Source organism: Pan troglodytes, chromosome 10 (assembly GCF_028858775.2).
Source record: "Pan troglodytes isolate AG18354 chromosome 10, NHGRI_mPanTro3-v2.0_pri, whole genome shotgun sequence".
In the NCBI taxonomy this organism is placed as follows: Eukaryota; Metazoa; Chordata; class Mammalia; order Primates; family Hominidae; genus Pan; species Pan troglodytes.
Genome location: NC_072408.2, coordinates 139,429,570 through 139,447,089, shown reverse-complemented (window position 1 = coordinate 139,447,089; position 17,520 = coordinate 139,429,570). Strand labels below are relative to the sequence as shown.

Here is a 17,520-nt window from a genome sequence, read left to right as displayed (position 1 = left end):
GGTCAGGGCGGTTAGGAGGAACCTGGGCCAGGGCCCGGTGCTGCACCAGACAGACCTGGATCACAGCCCCCCCGGGTGGGATGGACAAAGGGGCACAGCCAGGCCGACTCGCCAGCGGTGGGGACAAGACTGGCCCTGCAGCCCGAGAGGAGCCCTCACTGGCCAGACCCTCAGAGCAGGGCGGCCATGAAGACCCCCATCCTGGGCCAGCCAGAGCCTTCCTCACACCAGGAAGGAGGGCAGCCTCCGGCCCAGGACAGCCCCACTGTCCCCAGTGACCCCCTGAGGGGATCGATGGCACCACATGGGCTGGGAGATCCAGGCACCCCAGCTCCTCATGGTGGGCAGAGCCTGGGAGCCTCTGGGGTCAGGACAGCCGGGGGCAGAGGAGGGGCTGGCAGCGCACGGAGGGCCACGGCCGCTCAGGGTTAGACACTTGATGCCAGCGCCATTTGTCAGCTTGGCTGGTTAGGGTGGGGGTGTGATAATCCCGAAAACAAATCCGTTCTCCGTTTTCAGTAAGCAGGGCCCTACGAAGAACACACTGACTGTCCATTCTCCGTTTTCAGTAAGCAGAGCTCTACGAAGAACACACTGACTGTCCGTTCTCCGTTTTCAGTAAGCAGAGCTCTACGAAGAACACACTGACTGCAATGTCCCCCGAAACAGTCAAAAGGGGAAAAATCCCCTCCTGGCAACTGCAATTACGAGGCATTCACGTCGAATGAATGACCTGGTGGAAGAATAAACCCCCCAGTGCACGGAGGGTGGTGAGTGCCAGCCGGACGTGTGGGCAGCGCCCTCCTATGTGGAGCCCACTGGGTTAATGCAGGGAACCAAACGCACAGCCACCCTCCATGTGAAGCCGTGGCTGCGGAGTGTTCAGCGACGGAGCTCACAGTACGGTGTGAAATGCGCTTTAGCAGACACTCTGCAGCGAGAACGTGCTGCTCCCAGTGCATGACGAGTCACACTCCAGGTGGCTCCTACAGGTGCGACCCCTGGGGAAGCTGGGCAGCTGGGGTGGGCCTGTGGGGGTGTCTCCTGAGGCTGACAGGCTCCCCCAGGCTGTCTGTCCCGGCTGTGTGCTGGTCCCCCCTGGTCTGGCCTTTCAGCCGTGGCCAAGCCCTCTCCTAGGGTCCCCCCAGTCTGGCCTTTCAGCCGCGGCCAAGCCCTCTCCTAGGGTCCCCCCTGGTCTGGCCTTTCAGCCGTGGCCAAGCCCTCTCCTAGGGTCCCCCCTGGTCTGGCCTTCAGGGTGAGAGGTAGAGAAGGGCCTCAGTCCCACCTGCACCCGCCCAGCCGGGCCCACCACACAAGCACTGAGGGCTCCAAGTCAGAACCGGGCCCATCCCGCCCCGGAGGCCGCAGGTGCGGAGCTCACCAAGGGCTGGGCCACAGGACCCCGACATGCAGACCAGCTTTGCTGGTGGCCCTGGGCCTCTGAGGCCTCCATCTCCCCTGCTGTGATATGGGCGGGCCTTGGTGTTTGGTGAGGAAAGTATGAAATGGAACTGCCCAGGCTCAGCCAGGAGCAAAGGAAGCCAAGACCAGGACGTGGGGCAGGGGAGAGCCACAAGCTCCTGCGGGGAGTGCAGGGGAGGGGAGGAACATGCCAGAACACACCAGGGCTGAAGGGACCGGAAGAGGGCAAAGCAGGAGCCGAGACTGTGCCAAGGGTGCCCTCTGCACACGGGGAGCCTGGGGAGGGCAGAGAGGGAGTGCGCCCTGGACGCGGGACAGGAGGCAGCCCCACCAGCATCCAGAGGCCTGCAGGGGAGTCAGGTGCCCTTCTAGCCTCACAGTGGGATTTCTGGGGACCCCCAGTGAGGTCTCTCCCTGCTGAATTTGCGCTGCAGAGCCTTTGACTTGGAAACTGCAATCCCACCAGACCGTCAGGGTTCTGGCCAATCATGCCTCGAGAGCAGCCTGACACTTGGGGCCACATGGGTTCACCCGTGGCCTGGGGGCCACCTGCCCAGTCCAGCCTCTGCTTTTATCCCCGCACCCAGATCCCTGCTTGAGCCTGGGTTGGCCCCGAGACCCACGGGCCAGAGCCAGCAGCTCCCACAAGCCCGGACCTGGTTACGGATCTCCCCGTGGGTTTCAGGTCTGTGGCTGGACCCAGCCAGGCTGACCACACAGGCGAAGGAGACATCCAACAGCAAGGAGACACTGAGGGGTGCTTTCCAGCAAGCACACCAGAGGACGCTGCATGGATCCTCTAATTAACCAAATGGCACAGCACTGTCAGCCAGGCGCAGGCAGGGGCGTGAATGAATTCGTGTTATTAAGTCCTACTGAATTAATGTTTAACTGCAGTGGAGTCGGCATTGAATGAGGCAATTAATCAGGGCGAGGAGAAAAGGAGAGACACATCCACCTCTCGGGAGCTGTCCGAGTGAGGCGACCTTTCATGGCGCCGGGGCTGGGCTCGGGGGCTCAGGGAACGTCACCCTGGTGTGGGTTTGTGATAGGCAGGAATGCCTGGGGGCAGAGGACAGACCCCAGGCCCCGAAGGGACATGCTGGGCATGGTCAGGAGGCCAAGACTCAGGCTCCAAAGAAGACGCCCGCTCTGTGCCGCACTGCCCCACACTGGGCGAGGCCCTGAGCTCTCTGTGTCTCAGTTTGTGCTTCTGTCAATAGGAACAATTTACAGGGTTGTCCCTTACAGCTCATAGAATTACTGTGTGGCTTAAATAAGTGAATATGTGCAAAGCACTAAGGCAGTGCTTGATATATAGTCAGTACATTATACACATGACAATATCATCACTACCATCACCATCCTCATCACCATCACCCTCATCACCGTCACCATCACTCACCACCATTTTCACCATCATCCTCGCCATCGCTACCATCACCATCATCCTCACCATCGCCATCACCGCCATAATCACTATCACCATTGTCACAACCATCACCATCATCACCATCCTCACACCACCACCGCCAACACCATCCTCATTACCACCACCATGATCATGAGCATCGTCGTCCCCACGTCACCATCCTCCTCAACAGCACTACCATCAGTTATCTTCACCACCATCACTGTCGTTACCATCAGGTCATCATCCTCACCTTCAACCTCACCACCATCATCACCATCATTGTCTGCCCACGAAGCCAAGAACGAGAAGATGCCATTTACCCTGGCGTAGGTGAAGTCCTGGTCTGGGAGTTTTAGAGTCTCTTAGCCCTGGCAGTGCTCACGCTTGTCTATGACCCTGATGGCCAAGGCTGGAAAGGTGAGCCTTCTTGCAGCCACGAGGAGACCCCGATATCAAGTCTCTCCTTCTCTGCTTGTCCGGAGCTCCAATGGCAGCCAGCAGGCAGCAGCTCCCTGTACCATGGTCTGCCAGCCTACAAGGCCCCTCTGAGTCTGTCGGGCCTCACCATCCAATAATGGCCCTCGTGACCACTTCTCAGTACTTGTTGTCTCCACCCATGCCCTCAGTCAGTCTGGTTTTAAGCCGCACCGAGGCTCGGGGCCCCTACACCACTTAAACCCGGGTGCCTGGGGTGGGGAGTAGCAGCCGGGTGATTCCGGTGAGTGGCCGTGGGGGCAGCCTCTGCCCCCGAACCACTGGGCTCTGTTCCTTCCTCCTGCCCAGGGCCCCGGCCCTCACGCCTAAGGTGTGGGGTAGCCAGAGGGAGGCACCCGACAGGGGTTCCAGACCACTCAGCAGCGCGAGTCAGAGGCCGGGCGTGAGTCAGGGCTCCCCACCCCAAGCCCGCAGCTCAGCTCCCCCAGGCCCTGGGAAGCTCTATCTGCCCCACCTCCATCCCGGGCTGGGTGTGAGAGCCGCGGTGGGGCTCGGAAGCACAGGCACCGGTTTCGTCCTCCGTGAGAGTGGCTTCCCCAGGGGCCACTGCGTGTCACTGTTTTCACAGATGCGGCTGTGCGGTGGGGATGCCTAGCACCTCCAGGCTCCATTAGCGGCCTTCCCAGACCCTCAGCCGTGGGTGGACAATGGCCTTGAGACATGGCTTTTAGAGCCACAAGCTGGGTAGGGGGGCACATGGGCTTGGTCTGGCCTGATTTATTTTTTTAAAATTGGCTGCCAACATTTGAGCACCTGGAGACTTCTCATGAGCACCGATGGCTGCTTCCTGCTGAGAACAGGAAACTGCATCCCCACCTGACAGCTCCCTGTGGGCTCCCGACACCTCCCCCAGCTTCTGGGCCCCAGCCCTGGGGTGTCGAATGCTGGGCACAGCCCAGAGTTAACGTGCACCCTGGAACTTGGTCTGGGGGTGGGTCCTGGCCCCACTGCTTCATGGAGCCCGGTGTGGGCAGGTCCTGGCCCCACTGCTTCGTGGACACTGGACACCGTGGAAAAGGTCTCTTCGTTTCTCCGAGCCTCAGTTTCCTCATCTGCAGAGACAGTGGCACCTTCATGGGGCTTCTGAGTCGGAGGAGGCAACGTGTGTGGCAGGCTCGGGACAGCAGCCGCTGGCAGCCAGGCTTCATAAATGGGAGCTGCCATCAGTGTCATCTTCACTGTCACTGTCACCACCACTGCCACCAACCCCTCCCCCTTCCCTCATCCCTCAGAGGCATCTGAGCCCACCCCACAGCCAGGCAGTGCACCCTTGCTACCCGAAGAGCCTGGAGGGGGCTTGGCCCCCATCACCCAGGCCTCCCTGCACCCCTTCCAGACCCTGGGCGGCTACGGGTTGGGGTTGGGGCTGCCTGTCAGCCCCACACATGGGGAGACACAAATCAGCAGCACGGCTATTAAGCAGCAAAGGACGCATGCCTCCCCTTCCCAGCGCAAGTGTTAATTACGGCTTCGGTGTGCTCAGGGGCCGCCTGATCCCACTGCTCAAACAAAGGCATGAAAAATTCATAAGCAGGGACCCTGCGCTGAGGTTGCTGCTCCCAGGGGTCCCTCAGTGTCTGGCCCCGACCAGGCAGGGTGGGGAGGAGACAGGAGACAGAGGGGCCAAGGGGCTGTCCTGCGGAGGGTCTAGGCCCAGCATTGGGGAAGGGTGCTGGAAACACTGCCAGCCTCTGCTTCCACCTCCCCAGCTTCCCATCCAGGAGAGCTGTCTGGGCCCAGTGGGTGGGAGAGGGGCTGAGGCAGGGCCAGTGAGGGCCGGGTTTCTGCTCTGAGGCACTGCATGAAGGTTCCTGAGCAGAACTACCTGGGGCAGGGGGCCCTGACCCCTCCTCACCAGCAGAAAAAACACCCCAACAACACGGGCGCCTGCACCAACCCGAGTTACCTCTAACAGTGGCGAGGCGTGGGCAGGATGGAGTGGAAAGGCCCAGCCTGAGTGTCAGGTGAGAGGCCGAGCTGCTGGGAACACCGGTGCGGAAGCCCCACCCTGGCTGAGCATGTGTGGCCTGAGTGTGCACATGTGTCCTCCGTGGGGCCCTGTTGAGCCGCGCGTGCCCACCCAGGTGCCCGGGGATACGAGGAGCATCTGCCGTGTGCATGTGTGCCGTGGCGCGTCCTGCGTGTGCCAGTTCCTGGCCCCTCCCTGTGCCATCTGGTCATCCTGCCCTTGGTGGCTTCTGCCCTCAGTGTCCTGCCACGTGTCCCAATGTCTGTATGTGGCATGTGGGCGCCTCAGGACCTGCCACAGAGCCACGTGCCGCCGAGTGGGGAAAAGGGCCACCTGCGCCGCCTGTGCTGGGCCCTCGTGGGGCAGACGGCAGCTTGGCTGCTTCACCTATTCTGTCTGAACCTGCAGCCCAGAAACTCCAGCAACCCGGATGGTTCGGGGTGGTGGGGGGAGCAGCCCTGGAAGGGATGGGGCAGAAGCATGAGTGGCTGTGGGCCCCGTGCCCTGCCCTGTGGGACCCCATCTTCCCAGATGGCAGTGCCAAGGGGCCCACCTTCATTTGGGCTGCATGCTTGGGCGGGATATGCAATGCATTCCAATCAAGCGATTTGGCTGAAATAAGGGGCAGGGGCTGGCGTGGCACCGGCAGCCCCCAGGGCTGAGAGCAGCTGGGGAGGTTTCGAGTTGAGCTTCACACTGCGTGAAATGTCTCACGATTGGAAAGGTCACTCTCAGCCCCTTTCGGCCGCCTCAGTCCTGTGAATCCGCACCCCTCCACCATGTGGGCTCAGCCCAGGCTCCACTTCCCTTCCCCTGCATGGGCAGAACTGGGCTGCCTGGGGGGGCACAGCCAGGTGGGAGCCACTTGTGCACTCACCCCACGCAGCTGGGCAGCTGTCCCCGGGGTGGAGGGGTGCATGACCTCCGGCGGGGCTGCTGGCCCCTCGTGGGCAGGGGGTTACGGGTGTGGGTGCTGGAGCTGCAGGGCCCAAATCTGGCACTTGAGGGTGAGGCACCTTTGGCCATCCACGGTACTGGCACAGAATGGATGGGTGGGGCCCACTGAGTGGATTTGCACCTGACGTGCCTCAGGGTAGGGGTGTGGTGTGGGGCTGTGCCCCCCAGGCTGACAGTGGATTTGCACCTGACGTGCCTTGGGGTAGGGGGTGTGGTGGGAGGCTGTGCCCCCCAGGTTCACAGTGGATTTGCACCTGACGTGCCTTGGGGTAGGGGTGTGGTGGGAGGCTGTGCCCCCCAGGCTCACAGTGGATTTGCACCTGACGTGCCTTGGGGTAGGGGTGTGGTGGGAGGCTGTGCCCCCCAGGCTCACAGTGGATTTGCACCTGACGTGCCTCGGGGTAGGGGTGTGGTGGGAGTGTCACAGCAGTATCAGCCCATTTCATAGGTGAGGAAGCAGAGGTTCAGAGGGAAAGAACTTTCTTCAGCTGCATGGCTACTCAGCAAGGGCCTGGAGCTGAGCCCAGGACTCAGAGCTGGGGATCTGGGGATCTGGGGATCTGGGCTTGTGGGGCCATAGGTGTGGGGCTGTGAGTCCTCCTGACATCGGGGAGGGGCCCCCTGGGTGAGGCAGGTGCAGTGAGCAGTGGGCTTGCCCTGGAGCCTGGTTCCAGGTGCTGATGTGGTGAGCCCAGAGCAGGCGCCACACATACCACAGGCGGCTGGGAAGCCCACGGGATGGCTGGCAGTGACAGTGTGTGGTGGGCGGGTCAGGGGGCGTGCGGAGTCCACTGAGAGGGGATGTCTGGCCTCCATTCTGGCAGGGTTGGGTGCAGGAGACAGTGTGGGGGTGGGCTCTGCTGCTGCACCAGGCCAGATGGAGGTGTGCCAGGGACCAGGGTGGGTAGGTGGCCGGGGCCAGGGTGGGTAGGTGGCCGGGACCAGCCGGGCGCACTCTCAGGGTGGCCCACAGGGAATGGGGCCCAAGGCCGAGGGGAGGCGGCACCTGGCGGGAGGGACCTGGGGTCAACTGAGAGAGGGCTGGGGGCAGGACTGGGTGGGTGGGGGCACGGGCCTGGGAGACTGGGCTGTGTGGGCATGGGGCTGAAGGACACGACTAGGTGGATGGGGGCTGGAGGGCAGGACTGGGTGGGTGGGGACACGGGGCTGGAGGGCAGGACTGGGTGGGCATCGGACTGGAGGGCAGGACTAGGTGGGCACGGGGCTGGAGGGCAGGACTGGGTGGGCACGGGGCTGGAGGGTAGGACTGGGTGGGCACGGGGCTGGAGGGCAGGACTGGGTGGGCATCGGGCTGGAGGGCAGGACTGGGTGGGCACGGGGCTGGAGGGCAGGACTGGGTGGGCACGTGGCTGGAGGGCAGGACTGGGTGGGTGGGGGCACGGGCCTGGGAGACTGGGCTGTGTGGGCATGGGGCTGAAGGACACGACTAGGTGGATGGGGGCTGGAGGGCAGGACTGGGTGGGTGGGGGCAGGGGCTGGGAGACTGGACTGGGTGAGCATGGGGCTGGAGGGCAGGACTGGGTGGGCATCGGACTGGAGGGCAGGACTAGGTGGGCACGGGGCTGGAGGGCAGGACTGGGTGGGCACGGGGCTGGAGGGCAGGACTGGGTGGGCACGGGGCTGGAGGGCAGGACTGGGTGGGCATCAGGCTGGAGGGCAGGACTGGGTGGGCACGGGGCTGGAGGGCAGGACTGGGTGGGCACGCGGCTGGAGGGCAGGACTGGGTGGGCACGGGGCTGGAGGGCAGGACTGGGTGGGCACGGGGCTGGAGGGCAGGACTGGGTGGGCATCGGGCTGGAGGGCAGGACTGGGTGGGCATCGGGCTGGAGGGCAGGACTGGGTGGGTGGGGCACGGGGCTGGGAGACTGGACTGGGTGGACATGGGGCTGGAGGGCAGGACTGGGTGGGCATCGAGCTGGAGGGCCGGGGCATGGGGCTGAGGCTTCCTGGCCCACCTGACGGCCAGCTCCTCCCTCTCTGACCCTGATCCTAGCATAGACACTCTCCGCCCGCTCCCCAGGCCTTTCTTCTCTGGAGACTGGAAGAGCAGGCGCCTGGAAAGAGCTGCCATGGAGCCCGAGGGGTGGGGGCCGGGCAGTGTGTGGGGATGCGGCTCACACTGGGCTCACTTGCAAGTCGCCACAGACCCACCTGCTGCCGGATGGGGAAACTGAGGACTGAGTGCATGGGAGCCCACCAGGGCACAGACTGGGGGTGACTGGGTGGGTTCTGAATCCTGAATCCAGGCTCTGGAATCTGTGGCAGAAGCCCTGGAGGCCACGCTCACCCTCCGGTCAGGGCCCCGCCACACTGAGGCCCACCTTCCTCTCGCTGTCCTGGGAGGTGGAGGCACCCTTGCACCTGGTTACACAAGATAACCGGGTGGCGGGTCCTGAAGAAAATGCTATGTTTGCTTACTCAGCAAATTCAGTTTTTATGAGTGTTTAGGCTTCAAAGCACAACAAAGCACTAATTACCCAATTAATGAGCAATTAACAAGCAATCAAGTCACTGCAGCCAACAGCCACAGCCTCCAGGAGCTGCAGGTGAGTGAGGCTCTGGAGCAGACACGCCGGAGCCAGACTTGCCTGTGCACCCTCCCCACGGCGCCAAGGCCACATGGGCTGTGCGCCCGCCTGCGAGGGTGCCTCCCGGTGGGGGCTCAAGCCCTCAGGAGAGGCTGTGCCACGTGGCGGCCCCGTGGCCATCACTGCCAGGGAAAGCTCTGGGCTCTGCGTCGCACACTGGAGGCCCCCACTCAGTGCACCCGGCACAGCCCGCGCTTGCCTTGGGCCTTGCAGGACTCAGGCAGCCCTTGACTTCCAGTCCAGGCCCGTGAAGAGACAGCTGGGGATGGGAAAGGGGAGTGGTGGGGCTGCAGGGCTGGCACCCCTGCCTCTGGCCCCAGGATCTCCCGATGCATTTCTGAACTTTCCCTGAGAGCTGCCAAGGGAGCAGGCCTGGCGAGCCCTGCGTTGGCGAGAACGTGGGGCTGGAGCCCTGGTTAGGAGAGGCAGCTGGAGAACACACCCTCCCAGGCCCCTTCCGTCTCAGGACCTCCTATGAATCAAACTAACTCCCTCCCAGGCCTGGCCCCAGGGACCGGCCCCTGGGTCACCGGGCCTCAGCCCAGCCACACCCAAGCTCACGCTGACCAGGGATCGGGGTGAGCCCGTTCCCCCAACGCTCTTCTTCGAGTCCCAGCCAGTCTGGCTCCTCCTGGCACTCAGGGCTCTGCGGCCCCTCCCCCAAGCTCTCCGTGCAGTGGTGGCCACTGCGCCTGCACACGAGTGCGGCCAGCTCCTGCTCAGGACCCTGATCCCACCCAGCGATGATCTCCGATCAGCTGCTTATTTGCTATCCATGGTCTTGTCTGTTGAGAACATGGATCCTGTTTCCGAGGATCCATGGGGTCCACTTAGCTGGAGACAGGGCAGGCACATGTGTGGGCGGCCTGGGCTCTGAAGTCCACATTGCCTGTTGCCCCACACTGTGGTTGGAGGGGACAAAACTGCCCTCGTGGGGGCTCCCAACTGTCACAAAGATTGGGGCACTAGGTGCTGGGGGCCAGTCCTCAAGGGAGCACTGCCCAGCCCCAATACAATTCCAGAACATTCCATCAGACGTGCAGAATTAGACACCTGCTTAGCACCACCTGAGCCTTGGGCCTAAATGCTCTAAAATGCACAAAATCACCTTTAATTTTCTCAAGTCGCGACTGCCACAAATAGGAACATCTGGACTGGCATTTGCACTGTGACACCCTGGGACACGGGCCGGGGAGGACCCACCACAGCTGCCTCCGGGCTCGGCCCAACCCACACACTGGACAGGCTGGACCGGCATTTGTGCTGTGACGCCATGGGACGTGGGTGGGGAAAGCACCCACCTCAGCCACCTCCAGGCTCGGCCCGACTCACACACTGGACAGGAACAGTCTCACTCTGAACAGCTTTCCATTCTACACCCAAGTGCCACCTCTTCCTGTTAAGTACGTGTCCCTGGCCACACACTCCGTGGGCTTCACACCCACAGCAGAGGGCACCCACCACACGACAGGGCGGCCATACAGCACATCCCTAACCCTCTGCCCTCACATCCTGTTGAGCGTGGCCACCTGGGGCCCCTGTGCTCTGGCCCTCCAGCTGTCTCCACACAGCAAGGGGGTTCCTGGTGACAAGAGCTGGCCACCAGCCGCTTCCACTCTACCCCACCCCACGTCAGCCTGAAGACCCCCGAGTGCCCCCAGAGCCCCTGGCCTCACTGTGATCGTTACCACACAGGCATGTGCACAACATGATCATATATACATGCATGCAAAGACACCATTACGTACACATGTGTGCACAGCCACATACATTTATGTACACACGTGCACTCACATGCAGTCATGCATGCACTGCGGTTATATGTACACATGTACACATAATACACTTTCACATACACATGTGCACTCACACACACCATCATATACACATGGCACACACATCTTCATGTACACGTGCACTCACATACACCATCATGTACACATGGCACACACACCATCATGTACACATATACTCACACTGTCATGTACATCATGTACACGTGCACTCACAGGTCATGTACACATGGCACGAGGTCATGTACACGTGCACTCACACCATCATGTACACATGACACACACACCATCATGTACACGTGCACTCACACACTGTGATGTACACATGGCACACACACTGTCATGTACATGTAAACTCAACACACCATGTACACACATCCACACACCATGGACATGTGCACTCACACCATCATGGACACACGTGCACTCACACTGTCATGTACACGTGCACACACGCAGGACTCCTAACCCCTGGCCCCGCGAGCCTCCCCTCTGGGTCTCTGCTCAGCGGCTTCTCTGGGGTTCCTGCACCCCCTGGGCCTAGTGTGCTTGGGGCACCCACAGCCTCAGCCTCACTTCCCCATGCACCTCCTGCTCTCTGATACTGGCTGCATCTGCTCCTGTTCCTCATCTCTCTGGGAGAGCTGGGATCTGGCAGCCAGTGCCCCACACACCTGCGGATCAGCTCCGCTCACCTCTTCACACCCAACCAGCACTGTCAGGGGGCCAGGCTGCAGGCCCCATCCCGCCTCAGAGGCCTCACCGGCGTTTCCTTCCATCTCTCCCTCTACGTCCCCGCAGCGGATGGCGTGTGGATCTCAAATCCACTCTCCTTTTTCTCATTAGTGTCCCTCCGAGCACAGCCCCGGCTGGGCCAGAATAATTAATGAGCCTGTGTCAGGGAATGAATAAAAGATGGCCCCCTGGCCCCGAGCACGTGGCTGACCTTTCTTGGAGCCGACCGTATTAATATTTTCTCGTGTTGTCAGGCTCAAAGTGCTAACTGCCTCATGAATTATTTATCAACACAAAAAGTCTTAACCAGAAACAGTGTTAACATTAATTCCTAACCCCCCTGTCACAGCAGCCCGGCCTGTTTTCATAATTGGATTTCAGCTTGATGGGCACCCCAGACTCCGGCCTGGCCCTCTCCAGCAGGGCTGTGCGCCGCCACCTTCACTGCCTGTGCCGCCCTCCTCGGTCAGGCATCTCCCTGCCCTGTGGGGCTGTCCTGCCTGGTGGATGGCTGTGGGCCCCGTACCTGGGAGCGCTGCAGGGAGCTGTGAGTGAGGTGAAAGGCGGCACTCATGAGGCCCCTCCAGGCCAGGGTCCAACCCCTCCCCTAGAACCTGGGCTGGGCTGGGGGGCTCTGACCTGCAGAATGTGCTGGAATGGTGCTGCCAGCCTGGCTGAGGCTCTGGGAGGGCTGGCCACAGCTGCTTGGGCCTTGAGCCACCAAGGCCCAGAAGCCAGGCACGTCAGCAAAGCCACCCTGAACCCTCCACCCAGCCCAGCCACCGTCCCCAGGAGACCCCAGTGAGCACAGTGCAGCATGGAGGAGCCACCCGGGCTGAGCCTTGCTCAATTCTGACCCACAAAACGGGAGATAAAAGAGCACATGCCCGCTGCGGGAAGTGAGCCCTGTGTGGGCACATGTGGGGCAGGGAGGCGGCGAGGAGAAAAGGGTGGACAGGGAGGGGACCAAATCCATTGGCGCCATCTGGACCCCGCCCTGGCAGAGGGTGCGACAGGTGCAGCTGATGCCTGGGCCTTGGCTTCCGCATCTGCAGACGGAGGCGAGGTCTCTTCATGGACCTCACCTGTTTGCAATCAAATACCACAGGTGGAGGAGTCAGATGATCTAACTGCCATGGAGATGAAGGTGTTCTCACACGCAGACACTCCCTTCACCTGGGGCCCGACAACGCACGTGGCGTCCCACCCTCCCACAGCCCATGGAGGCCAGGCCTGGAGTGGAGGCGGACGGCAGGATGGCCACCTCCCAGGACCCCAAGTCCCTGCTGCCCCCATGCTGACCTCCCAGGGCTGAGTGGTGGTGCTTGGGCTGCTGGAACAAACCTGGCCTGGACCCTGCCCCTCTCAGCACTGGGTGGGTCAGCCCCTTTGTCACTTAGCCTGGGGTGGTGGGGGATAGTGGTACTATCTGCACAGCCTCCCATCCTCTACGGCCCAGCTCCCCTGCACCCCTCCCTGTTCTCTCCCACAGTGGCACCCACCCGCCTCAGGTCCTGCACACACAGGCTTGCCCCTACCCAGACGCCCTGGCCTGCCCCTTCTGAGATGCTGCCCCGACCCGTGCCCACCTTCCTTCCGACCTGGCAGCTGCTGCTCTCTTTACTGACTGGCTCCTCTCCCCTCTGGAATGGCAGCTCCCTGGGGGCAGGGACCCTGTGTGACGTGCTCCTCACAACCCAGTGCCCGGCATGGAGCCCAGCCCAGAGTCAGGCTGTGCTGAGACCACTGCCCTCAGGCACATGATCACTGTGGCATGGATGGACAGATGGGTGGCAGATGGGGGACAGGTGGTGGGTAAGTGCATGGATGTGGGTGGGTGCAGATGGACAAATGGGTGGGCAGATGGGTGCGGGCTGTGCCCACCATGGGGCAAGGACATGGCTCAGCCCCCACCCCTACGGTCCCCACACAGCAGCCAGCCTGAAAGACCCTCCTATGCTCAGAGGTTGGGAGGAGACTGTGGCTCTCTGACTCCAGGGAGAGGCTGGGTCGGGAGGAGACTGTGGCTGGGTTGGGAGGAGACTGAGGCTCTCTGACTCCAGGGAGAGGCTGGGTCGGGAGGAGACTGTGGCTGGGTCGGGAGGAGACTGAGGCTCTCTGACTCCAGGGAGAGGCTGGGTCGGGAGGAGACTGAGGCTCTCTGACTCCAGGGAGAGGCTGGGTCGGGAGGAGACTGAGGCTCCCTGACTCCAGGGAGAGGCTGGGTCGGGAGGAGACTGAGGCTCCCTGACTCCAGGGAGAGGCTGGGTCGGGAGGAGACTGAGGCTCTCTGACTCCAGGGAGAGGCTGGGTCGGGAGGAGACTGAGGCTCTCTGACTCCAGGGAGAGGCTGGGTCGGGAGGAGACTGAGGCTCCCTGACTCCAGGGAGAGGCTGGGTTGGGAAGAGACTGTGGCTGGGTCGGGAGGAGACTGAGGCTCTCTGACTCCAGGGAGAGGCTGGGTCGGGAGGAGACAGGCTCTCTGACTCCAGGGAGAGGCTGGGTTGGGAGGACACTGGCTCTCTGACTCCAGGGAGAGGCTGGGTCGGGAAGAGACTGTGGCTGGGTCGGGAGGAGACTGAGGCTCTCTGACTCCAGGGAGAGGCTGGGTCGGGAGGAGACTGAGGCTCCCTGACTCCAGGGAGAGGCTGGGTCGGGAGGAGACTGAGGCTCCCTGACTCCAGGGAGAGGCTGGGTCGGGAAGAGACTGTGGCTGGGTCGGGAGGAGACTGAGGCTCTCTGACTCCAGGGAGAGGCTGGGTCGGGAGGAGACAGGCTCTCTGACTCCAGGGAGAGGCTGGGTTGGGAGGAGACTGGCTCTCTGACTCCAGGGAGAGGCTGGGTCGGGAAGAGACTGTGGCTGGGTCGGGAGGAGACTGCGGCTCTCTGACTCCAGGGAGAGGCTGGGTCGGGAGGAGATTGCGGCTCTCTGACTCCAGGGAGAGGCTGGGTCGGGAGGAGACTGGCTGGGTCGGGAGGAGACTGTGGCTCTCTGACTCCAGGGAGAGGCTGGGTTGGGAGGAGACTGAGGCTCTCTGACTCCAGGGAGAGGCTGGGTCAGGAGGAGACTGTGGCTGGGTTGGGAGGAGACTGAGGCTCTCTGACTCCAGGGAGAGGCTGGGTCGGGAGGAGACTGGCTGGGTCGGGAGGAGACTGTGGCTCTCTGACTCCAGGGAGAGGCTGGGTTGGGAGGAGACTGAGGCTCTCTGACTCCAGGGAGAGGCTGGGTCAGGAGGAGACTGTGGCTGGGTTGGGAGGAGACTGAGGCTCTCTGACTCCAGGGAGAGGCTGAGTCGGGAGGAGACTGAGGCTCTCTGACTCCAGGGAGAGGCTGGGTCGGGAGGAGACTGCGGCTCTCTGACTCCAGGGAGAGGCTGGGTCGGGAGCAGACTGAGGCTCTCTGACTCCAGGGAGAGGCTGGGTCGGGAGGAGACTGTGGCTGGGTTGGGAGGAGACTGAGGCTCTCTGACTCCAGGGAGAGGCTGTTGGGTTTTTATTGCTTCCGTACAAATTGTGGCTGCTCAGAAGAGGCCCAAGGAGCCCCGTAATGAGTGTCATAAACCTGCCTCGTAAAGACAGCGCCTGTATCGGGCCCTGGCACAGAGCGAGGGCAGCGGGACCCCAGCGGCTGGTGGGCATCTGCAGTGTCCCACCTGGCTGGGTCTCTGCCCCTCCCACCCACCTCCAGCCTCCCTGTCCCAGGCATGCCCCCAAGCACACGGGGTGGGCTCCTTCCTCAGGGGCCTCAGGGCCTCTCACCGGCCCCTCTGTTCAAACCTATGCCTGCTTCAGCCGGCCTGGCCCCCCCTCCCACCTTCCTGCGCTGTGCTTAACACCCCGCCTGGGACAGCGACTCCTTGGCTTCCCTTACCCGGGTCTTTCCCATCTTTCTCCCCGTGTGCATGCCCGGCCATGGACACGCTCAGCACACACGGGCTGGAGGGGAGGCAAGGGGACGGATTTCTCCACACCTCAGTTTGTGCAGGGAGGGCGTCTGTGACCCTGATGGAGGGCCTCGCCAGTGGGGACAGGAAGGGCCTGGGGGGGCTGTGGCCAAGTGGGCGCTACTGGGGGCAGAGGAGGGCATGTGGGCATAGCCATGCAGATGGCTCTTCTTGACGGGCACAAGGGGCTGGGCAGCCGCATGGAGGAGAATTCTGGGTGGGCATGGCCGAGTGGTGAGGGAGGTCTGAGGGTCTCAGCTCCCAGTCACTGAGGTGGGTGGCCCTGTTGGCCTCTCTGGGCCTGTGATCCTGTCTGGAGAACAGGATGATCTGGTAACTAAATGCCATGTGCAGGGTGAGATGGGTCCCTGAGGCCTGGGCCTCACCATGGGCTGCCACCACCACCCTGCAGCTCACCTGGCCCCTCACTCTGGCCCCTGCTGGCCAAAGCCCCCTCCAGAACATTCTGTGCATGGGTGTGGGAGGGCGAGCCAGGGTCCTGCGCCGGCAGGAATGGCTCCAACCCCAGCAAGCTCTTGTGGATCCTCATTCTGTCTAATCGATCCACTAGCCCCCTGCCACGCTGGAGTCAGTCACCACATCCTTGGGTGGAAGCAACTCTACCTTACAGCACTGACGGTGGCTGAGAAGGCCAAACCACACACTTGGGGCAGAAGCTGCTGAGGATGAGCAATAGCTGGGGCTTTGCTGGCCACCAATGTGGACAAAATTACACCACTTTAAGGACGGTTCATAAAACCAGACCAGGTGATGAATGCCCGTGCCACTCAGCAACACGGGAGGCTGCTGGCCTGGCTGTGGCTTCTCATTAGGCTGGAGGCCCCAGTCACAGGCAGGTGGCAAGGGGTGCATATGTGCACAACACACAACGCCACGTGCACAACACACAACGCCACGTGCACAACACACAACGCCACGTGCACAACACGCAACGCCACGTGCACAACACGCAACGCCACGTGCACAACACGCAACGCCATGAGCACAACACAATGCCACACGCACAGCATGCAAACACACAAACACAGGTCACACACACACGGGTGCACACACGCACACACACACGCACACACAGAGGCCCAGAGAGGAACCCGTGACACTGTTCTACAAGGCAACGCACAGCCCCATGCAGCCCACCACACGGGGGTACCGCGGACAGGAGCTGCACACAGGACAGGCACAGACCTGCCCACACGCACATACACACATGCACATGCACATACACGCCCGCACACACACGGCAGCCTCAGCCTAGGGAGCAATCCAGGAGTCTGAGGGCCTCAGGGAAGTCCCAAACCCCCACTAGTGGGTCCCAGGCTTCAGCACAATCCAGACCCTCGCCCGGGCCCCTCGCCTGCTCCTGGGTCCTGTCCTGCTCCTGGGCATGTGTCCCATGGGGCCGGTTCTTGGTCCTCCACCCCTGGGGTGGTCTGGCCTCCACCTGCCTCCAGTCCTCAGTGCCGGGCAAGAGCACTTCCGAGGAGGCCAGGCACCTCCCTGCTCTCTGCCTGGAGCCTGAGCTCTCACCTGCACCCCCCACACACACTGGACACAAGGGGCCCCCAGGGCTGACAGCATGGGCAACTGAGGGCCACACTGGACCAAGGCCCCGGGCGCACACCTGCACATGGCAGGGCCCATCTGTACACACCAGGGTCTGAAACAGGTCTGTGTGCGCTGGGGCCCAGTGCACACACACAGGACCCTCTGCAGCCCTCAGGGTCCTCCCGGGCTCCTGCGGCTTGGAGGGGAACCCCATCTCCAGTGAAGCAGGCCAGCCCCTCCCCCCTTCCCCCTCCCCCCACCCCCACCCCCACCCCCACCCCCCACCCCGCCATCTGTCACTTGTGTGCCTCGGCTGTAGGGGTTAAGCTGCAAGCAGCTGGCAAGTTAATGACGGGCTTTCTCAGGAAACACAGAGTGCTCTGGGGAGAAGACTTGAATAATGGGTGGAGACCCAGAAGCAGAAGGGCACCCAGTGGCTCAGGGCAGAGAGACCCAGGTGCCCTGGGGACCTCAGACCAGCTGGGGTGGCCACAGGAGGTGGCCACGTGCACACCTCACCAGCAACAGGGGGCAGAGCCCACCTTCCAGAGTTTAAGACCCGGCCCTCCCCCTGACCCACAGTGAGCCGGCAGGAGTCCTGCCCAGCACTCGGACA

At 62.4% G+C, this 17,520-nt stretch overlaps 1 protein-coding gene across 15 annotated transcripts in view; it reads right to left on the bottom strand.

Moving 5' to 3' along the window:
* Positions 1-17,520, bottom strand: part of FBRSL1 (fibrosin like 1) — a 97,244-nt gene that overhangs the window by 38,616 nt on the left and 41,108 nt on the right. The window lies entirely within an intron of this gene.